Raw genomic sequence first — 9,566 nt, 5'->3', positions numbered from 1 at the left:
CCAGAGCACCGAGCGAAAGACAGTCTAGGGTTTACTGGCCGTAGAGCTGCTTTGCACATCGCCCCTCTTCCAAGGAGCCCAGGATCATAGCCACACAGCTTTCCTGTGATGAGGGCAGGAGGCTGGCCATTGTTGGAGACGGAATGCACCGCGTCAAATTCGTAGTGATTGACAGCAGAATTATGTCACTCGTTGCAACATATTCGCAGTTAGAATTAATCCACTGATGGGATTTTCTGATGGTATCTTTTACTCTTAATGAGATTTTGTTTTCACATGTTATTTATCTCTTGTGTGTTCGACATCCTGGACTTAATTAGAAATAATTTTTCCCTCCCTCATCCTCCTTCTGTGTGTAAATGTTTAATGACCTGCCAACTGAAGCTAACACTTCATGCATCTGCCGAAGTAGGTTCAGATTCATTAGAGCTTATGTCAGTAAGTGCTTTGTTATATTGACTGCGTCATTTAACAAAGGGTCTAAAGATTAACTAATTTATAGTGGTGTAAACTTTCATGAGCTGGAGCCCTCTTTGGCATAAGCAGATTAATATGGCTGCTATATTGAACATATTGGACATGCAGTATTTTGGTTTGTCAACTAATTCCTAAAATTGTTTTGACTGGCTGGTCTTGAACTGGATTGTTACAACACAAACCTGAATAGACCAACACCATTCTAAGTCAACAGAATTTACAATTTAATCCTGAGGGGTTGGGGAGTGCACAGGGTGCTATGCTGGTATATCCCTGAGATAAGCTGCCCTATCTCTGAAATGTGCTGATAGAGTGCCCCAGTGGTGCTGCACCCTAGCTGGGAGCCTGCATAGCAATGACACAGAGCAATACCAGCACAAGCCATTGTGTTGGTGAGGGAAAGGGTGGACCTGGGGAAATGGCAGGAGTTAGTCGGCTCCCTAAGCCACTCCAGCCGAGGAACACCGCCCCCTCAGAACCAATGGAAAGTTAACATCAGCCGAAACCACAGTGTAACTCATAGGCACATAAAGGTAAAAGGGTAGTCCCCTTGCAAGCACCGAATCATTACTGACCCATGGGGGGACGTCGCATCATGACATTTTCTTGGCAGACTTGTTATGAGGTGGTTTGCCATTGCCTTCCCCAATCATCTACACCCAGGAAACTGGGTGCTCATTTTACCCCCAGGAAACTGGGTGCTCATTTTACCAACCTCGGAAGGATGGAAGGCTGAGTCAATCTTGAGCCGTCTACCTGAACCCAGCTTCCACCAGGATCAGGTCGTGAGCAGAGCTTGGGCTGCAGTACTGCAGCTTACCACTCTACACCATGGGCTCCTTCATAGGCACATAGAAAAGGCAAAATGCTCCCCATAGGCACATCCTTGCCCACGGGCCCCAGCAAGAGGAGGAGCAGGGGTGCTGGCAGCTGATCACTGAGCTGGTTGCACATTCCCTTGCCAGGGCACTCCTCCCTCCAGGCAGGGACAGGGCTCAGTTGGGGTTTCGGTGCCTGGCACCTGCCCCACCGTGCTCTGTGCATCAGCTGGCCCTTGCAGGAATGGATCTCTGTGCAGCAGCAAATGCAGCACTTCCTCATGGGTCTCTGTGCAACAGCAGATGGAGCACATTCCTCAAGTGTCATTGGGATGGCTACTGCATGTACCTTAGGGTGGGTGGGTGGGAGATTTCCCCGGTACCAGAGGCCTCCCCATAGGAGTAGAACCACAAGCCCTGCTGGGACTCCATAGATATGCTTGTAGCAGCCATGGTGTCTGTTTGCCATTCCTGCACATGTTTCTGTTTGGCATCTCTGCGGGTGGTGATACAGCAGGGAGACCTTGGAGCATGACTAGTGCAGTTCCAGTCACTTTGCTTAGTCTCCAGTTCCAACATGGCTCCTGGACATCCTGCCTCGGGCATCCTTTCCAGTACTTACCTGGCTTCTGTTCAAGGAGCAGCTCAGCCTGTCTCTGTATAGCCTGTCTCTGGGATCAGCTCACAAAGGCACATGAGCCATTCCAGACAGATGGAAATCTGGCTCTGGGATGATCATGCTGGGATCAGTGTTGCCACTGGTCTTCTATTTTGTTCAACTACATGATATCAGAGAGGTTTAGTGACACCTTAGCAACTGGCTAAACCTATTGGCCCCACTGCCTTCCCACATACGCCCTCCGGTAGCTGCTATGTGCAGCTTGCATGGGGAAACAGGCTAGTGGGTGGTCCAAGGGCATGTGTGGCTGGCTGCTCTAACAAGGTATGGTGGTCTCTGGTTCCCATCTCCTCCACAGCCTTGCTGGCATCTGAACCATACAGCTTGGCTGTGCAGGTACACAAGGGGCCCAGGGTGGACCGGACATAAAGAAGCTGTTGCCATGAGTTTGGCATGGAGGGACGTGAAGGGGCATCCCTGAAAAATGATGGATATGCAAGGTGGCCCATCTGATGGGCTGTCCTGTTTCCCATTTTGTAGTTTGTCTTCTTCCCATATAGAGGCTGAACCAGGCATCCTGGCTATGCCGATGCCTTTCCACTGAGTATATCTTTCTTTTCTATGCTCTCTACTTTGCTCATGGGGCTGGTGGTGATGCCAGGGTTGCAGTGAAGTGCCTACTGCCTGACGGCTTGCCTCCTTTGCGACTATCATCTTAGCCCTATTGTTAGGATACTAGCCTGTGAAGCTTTTCCTTCACCAATGCCCCTTATCTAGTCATCCACTGGTCAGGCCTCAGATGGGTAGGGAAGAGGATTGCACTGCCATATTCCTTCTCCTACCCTGGGAGTACCATCACATTCCAACAGCCTTTACCCTAGTCTTCCTCTAGCACATGAGCCTGCTTTTTAAGGGTTTCCCTTTCCCACCTCCCTCAGTTTCCCACCAATCCCCATCCAGCCATCTGAGGTAGCCCTTCTCCCAGCTAATCTGGTGGAAGAGTTTGTTAGACTCTACAGTCTGCTGGCCCCTCTCACCCCATTTCAACCCAGGGCGAGGTGTTTGCTCAGCCTTCTGGTTTGCCCGTACTGCTACTGAAGCTTCTATAGCTGCTCCCTTGGTAGCTTGGAACCTATGCCTGCTCTACCTGGTCTGCCAAAAGCCTCCTAGGAGCTTGGGCAAGGTTGGGTTGCCTGTGCTTCTGCAGGAGTACGGTGAGTGTACAGCTGGGGAGGTCGTGAATGTCAGCAGCCATAACTCCACCAGGGAAGGTGGCCTGGGGTTCTGTGGAGGAGACAACTGCAGCTGATATGCTGATGGAGGAGGTGGTGCAGGGCTTGAGGAAGGTGCCTGCTGTCACAGTGCTGGTGGGGTGGTGGTGGAGGAAAGGAGGATGGCATTGCCAAACATGGTCCTGGGCGTGAAGCTGTGGGTTTGAGCCTATCCCCTGTCTCCCTCCCTTTTGTTTTACTTTTCCAGGGGAATGATGTGAGTGATTTTGAGTATGAATGGTTGCATGTAGGCAGCACTTCTGCTGCCAGTCAAACCCTTGCTGGGGGTATGTATGCCCTTCCCCTATGGGTTAGGATGTAGGGGGTGCTCAGGCCATGTGCCTCTCTGTGTTGTGTTGTTGCTAGGTCTGTCCTCCTTGTCTGCTGGCTCTCTGAGTGGGGGGAGACATTGAGGGCTAGTGGTCAGATCAGAGGGTGGTGGTGATTGACTGTGCCTGTGTATGCTGATCAGAGGGCTGTCGTCAGACCACCTGGCTGATGGGTGCTGCTGGGGTTGCTCTGGCCACCAGTGTTCTTGTGGTGCTGTCTGTGCCTCACGGGGACATGTGTTGTTATTTCCCCTGGGGAATGTTCATTTGGAATGGACTAGTGGTGTATCAGCTATGCCTGTGGCCAACCACCTCTGCCATGGCAGGCCTTGGGAATGCCCCCTACTCTTGGGCTTAGAAAGGTGTAACTCTAGTTAGTTCTGTGCTATATGACATGAATAACTTAAAAATAAGCACTGCAGTACAACAAACATTATTTTGCTTTCTCAAATTATTGCTTATTATCAGTCATTGAGACAGGAATATATATGCACATCAGAAATAACCATTAGGTAGAATAACTAGATCACGATGGATTGTCTTTCATTTTATCTTTAGGTTCCAAATCAAGCTAACTGTCTTCACTAAACACTTTCTACCTGTAAGAGCTATTGATCAATGGAAAATTGAGCTTGGAAGTCTCTTTCCTAGGCAGTTTTAAAATGGAAATGAACCTCTGTTGGGAATGGCCTAGAGAACTGTTAGCTGGACAGTTAGTTTGAAAGGCTCCTTCAGAACAGAGTAAGGTTTTTTTTCATGTGATCAGAACCTTGAATGAACTGAAAATATGAAATATTTTATCCTATTAAATAATTTGAATTCGTTCCAAATTCTGAGTTACATAGGCTCAGTGGCAAATACTGCATTTGTTCTTTGATAGTTGCTGTTTTACAACTTATTTAAGTATAACAAACAGTTTCAGACTGCAAGCTACACCATTAAATGCAACAGAATTGAATTAGACCAAACCAAACTTTTCCAGAACTAACAATGCAATCCTAAGAAGAGTTACTCTAGTCTAAGCCCATTGAAATCAATGGGCTTAAACTGGAGTAGCTCTTCTTAGAGTTGCACTGTAAAACTGTTCCCAGGGGGCTTTGTTCTACCTTTATTTAAATCTGTTTTAAACTAAAATGTAAACAGCACAATTTCTGTTGTGCAAAGCTGAGTGATTAAAGAATGACTAATGGCTTAGTTACTATAGCCCATGAATAGTATTCATAGTACTTTCCTTATTTCTCTTATATATCATCTATTATTGCAAACATCTTTTTCTAATTTTATTTAATCTTCATTCCAGCTAGTTCCTTGCATGCCTGTTAATTTTATGGCTCCCATCTGGGAAAGTAACAGGTTATTTCCTGAATAAATTACTGTTTTGTGATATTCAGGATTGTAAGGATGCTGGAAGCACCTTAACTGGCAAATAGAAGTTTTGTTCAGCTATGATTTTATTTTGGCAGAAGATTCCATATATTGTTACACACACAAGGCAAGTGTGCTTTATTTTTCATTTCTTCTATTTTTCATGGGAGGCCACAAAAATTGTAATAAATAGACATGATTGATACAGTGCATACACTCTCCAGAGAGGCAATCAATAATATAAAACAAATCTACCAATTAGATTCTTTTCTGATATGCTTTGGATGTAACTTGTATTTCAGTGGTTACTAAACCAAATAGTTACAGAAATGAACCATACTTAAGAAGACGTCTTCATGCTTAATAAGAAAAAGCACAAAATATTTTGAAACCCTAAATACACACGTACACAATATCATCTTTTTTATATCTTGTATCTCAAACGCCTGTGTTTGGTCACTGAACTTTACTCACATTTCTAGGCCAAACAAAACAATGCAGTATGGATACTTAGCTAGACAGGGTTGCCAGGTCAACCTGGGCAGGGGGCAGGGGGCAGGGGGCAGGGAGAGATGGCAGCTGGCAGGCAGATTCTTACCTTTGTGTGCCTGATCTGGTGATGTGATTATGTAATTTCTGGTAGTGACATCACATCAGAACTGCTTTGGTATTTGGGCAAACACTCTCATGTTTTTCGTACAAGTATCAGAGCTTTGCTGGCTGATGTGATGACATCACTTCCAGGTATATAGCAAGTGACATCATTGGGTAGCTGGTGATGTCATAGTGTCATCCAGAAGAGCCTGCTGCGAACCATTAATAGTGCAGTCCTAAGAAGAATTACTCCAGTCTATGCCCATTGCTATCAATGGGCTTAGATTGGAGTAACTCTCCTTAGGATTGTGCTGTAAGTTCCCCCATTTCTTCCCCCACCATCCAGCTGAACAGCAGTGAGGGTCACAGGCCAGCAGGGGCCAGGGGCAGGGAATCCTCCACCCCTGGCAGGGGGCTGGCAATAAGTGTAGAATTGAGTTTTATTGGAATTTGATGGAGTTTTATTTTTCACTAGTAACCATGCTTGTTGTGTGAAAAACTACAACAGGCTCTAGAAAATTGATTTGGTGGGCCCCCTCCTGGCAGCAAGCAGGTGCTTTGCAGTGGCCTGGAGGCCAAAGTCATCTGCAGTGCGCCTGCACAAGGATAAAAAGTGAGCCGTCACCAATATGGCTTGCCATTTATATAGTAGGATTAGATATTTCTGTAACAGTTAACTAGTCAGAAACAAGGCCACATATCTTAGTCCTATGCACACGTTATTAGAAGTTCTGTTGCTTAAAAGAAAATCAGTTTCTAATCAACTATGCTTAAAATTTGAAAGTATATGCTTTAACACTGTTACACAATTTTTTAACCGAGTGTCCTTTTCATGCCAACAACTATAAAACATTGGAATGTTTCCATTTCAGTTATTTCCACATACCTTTGACCTTTACTTGGAATAAGTTTTGCTGGTGTTTGTGCTTTTACTGAGACTAGATTAGTTTTCCAGAGCAGTTCTTAGTTATATTTTAAGATATGCATGTTCTTCTTTAACTCATTAGATATTCGAGAAGATCTAGCTAAGGTATTATTCCCATTTTAGAATCAGAATTTTCTAGCTGGAAAAAGAGTTAAATAATTGTTTTAATAAAGGGGATAAAAATAATAATTTCCACTCCAAATTCTTGTTGCTCAGTATCTAAAACTACTCAAAATTAGACAGGAAAATAAATACACTAGAGGTGATCCACTAATTTGGTGAGTAATCCAGCAGGCCATTGGGTATTACTTAAACATTGCTGATGAAATCATGCTCTGTTGTTGTTTACCATTTCTGCAGGATTTTTACAGCACATTCATGGGTGGGGGGCGGGTGGCATGTAAAGGAAGCTGACCAGCCACTACACTGGTATACACCAGAGATACGCTGTCACAATCTGAAGATTAGCAGGCAGCTGCTGCTGCTGCACTGTGGTTGAGTGCCAATGTGGCAACCCCCACCAGAACACCATCAGCACAACCCTTTGGGCTGACAGGGAAAAGGGCAGGCCCAATGTAGCAGGTATTAGTCTGCTCCCTAAGCTACTAATGGTGCAGAGCTATGCTTGCAAGAACCACAGCATAGCCCACAGGCATTATGAAAAGGCTTGTAAAAATGTCTGCCTCCTTCCTGAGCGACCCCCCTCCCCTCTTCATTCTACCCAGAGTCTGAAGAAGAAAGTAACATTCAAAGGCCAATATGAACATGCTCTTAGAGCGGGGCTTTCAGTATAAAAAGGTATGAGATACTTACCGTTTATACATCTAAACCCAGCAAAAAGAAGGCAGCACATACCAATTACCTTGTCCTTTCTGGCAGATATTGTTAGTTAGTTCACAGCTGCCGTCCTTTTTAAATTTGGTATGTATATATTAACTGATGACTCACGAAACAATTCTAGCCCAGGAAGCCAGCTGCACTACAGAAATAAACCTTAATTAAAAAGAAAATTGACCACTGGGTTGTCCCTGGAATGTGTATGCCAGTAAGACCTCCTCATTAGGACAGAGAGAAGGAGGTGTTGGAATGTATATCAAAGATTGCTTGAGTGATGTGTGTTTCTGTATAGTAGAGGGATAATACAGTGATTCTCAACTCCTTTTACATTTGGTTTCTTTGCACGTTACCTCTTGGCAGGCTGTGTTTAACTCAGACTTTTGTGATTTTATAAAGGCTTTTGTTGTAACAACTGTTGCAAGTTAATGTGTGTGAACCTCCATGAACACTTTAAAGTGGTGCCTACTTCTACTCTTATTGTTTTCAAATCCATTAAGGCTTTGCATTTTTTGTTCGTCTAGTATTGCCAGTCCTCCTGAAAACCTAGACCTGTGTGGTTCAGAAGCAGCTGCAATTTCAAGTAGGTTCATTACAACTGAAAAGTTGTTATTAAGTTTTGTGCTGAAGGCTGCAATCTTCTGCACACTTGTTAGCAATCAGACTCGCTCCTCATACTGAAAGGGCAGTTTATGAATGAAATATCATAAACCCCTTCCTCTTATGCCATAAGCACAAAATATTGCCTTGGCAAGGCAGAACAAATGCCAACCATGGCTGGAGTTGGAAAATTACCAGACGGTGTGTCAGATTGACTAGCTGTCTTTCCATATCCTGGAAAAGCACTTAAATGAAACAAAGAGGTTTTCCAAGAGTTACTGCTTTATCTCATCAATACCCTTCCTTACCTTCCCTCACCCAATTTCCCAATTAGAACTTGATAGCTCTCCCCATCCAGCAATTGTTGGGTGATCTAGTCCCATTCACACCTTTTGTCTACCTAGAGCCACTGAGCCATTGTCTTTGAGGCAAGACGTCAGGACACATTTTGCGCTATAATTAGACACCCCAGCCATGTGCTCAGTGTGTGTTCTGGATCCAAACACCCATCCTCAAGCAAGGCTGACGCATCCATTAAGGCGGTGGGGGCAGCTGCCGCGAGTGCTGAACTTAGAAGGAGGTGCTGTCCCTGCTCGCCTCTCCGCCCCTTCACTGCTGCTGCCCACCTCGGCTCAGCTCCTGGCGAGCCGGGCACCCCAACGGCATGGCAGCAAGCAGGTATCTTGCCTCAGGTTCCAGAAATGCTGGAGCTGGCCCTGCCCTCAAGTTATCTTCCTGAAATGCTGGTTGTTTTGCTGCTGTTCCCACAGACTCCCCCTTCAGGACTGGTAAATAGCACCCCATCCCAATTCCTCTCTCCTGCTCTCCTCCTTTTTTTCTAGCTAGCCTTGTATGTGTGCTGTGTGTGTTCTGTGCTTGCTTGCTTGCCTTTTATTCCTATATAAATAAAGAAGCCTTCCCTGTTGTACATCTGCCTGTTTATTTGCGCGTTCTCTAAGGGAATAATCCTGTTATACACAGATGGAGATTTCCCAGTTATTCTCCTCTTGCTGCATCTCCTTTAATGCTAATTCCCCCAACTCACAAGGAGACCCCCATTAGAGTAACAGACTCACCCATGAATAAGCTCCACTGAGCACAACAGGGCTTGGATAACCATGGACAGAACTGGGCAATATTTATGACCATTGATGTTGTCAGTGCTTTGAAGGCCTGGTTGGGGGTTGGGCAATCTCATGAGCCAAAATGGATTCAGTTTTTTTGATTTCTCCATTAGCCTTCCCCTGTTCTTTGCTTATGTATGAGGGCTTTGTGGTGAGCTCTGTGTGTGTGAAAAAGACAGATCCCAACATAAACTGATGGGGAAGATAGAGAACTTCCTTGCACAAGAGGTGCCAGGATACTGTAGTTAGTGTTAGTAGAGTAGCGTAGCATGTGCAGTCAAGGTGTCTGTGTGTGCCTGCACTGCAGACTGGGTGTGTGATGAGGAATAAACCCACACACAACACCTGGGTCGAATCCACATTCACCCATTACCCGCATGTTTATCGGATATCTTCCGTTTGCCTCCAATCCGTGATTTTTTTCTCTTCGTTCACATCCCTGCTTCCAATTCGCCTTTCTCGCGCGTCCCTCCGGTCACACGGCCGCTCGAAAACTGCTTTTTTGGGCGGGACCTTTTTTCCCCGCCCATTTTTTTAAAATTTTTTTGAGCTCACTTTTCCGTTATTTCGATCTTGTGTTATAAAGAAACATCAATGAAGATAATGATGC

Source organism: Eublepharis macularius, chromosome 4 (genome assembly GCF_028583425.1).
Source record: "Eublepharis macularius isolate TG4126 chromosome 4, MPM_Emac_v1.0, whole genome shotgun sequence".
Taxonomy (NCBI): Eukaryota; Metazoa; Chordata; class Lepidosauria; order Squamata; family Eublepharidae; genus Eublepharis; species Eublepharis macularius.
The sequence above is the reverse complement of the archived record's forward strand: the minus strand, read 5'-3'. Positions refer to the sequence as shown.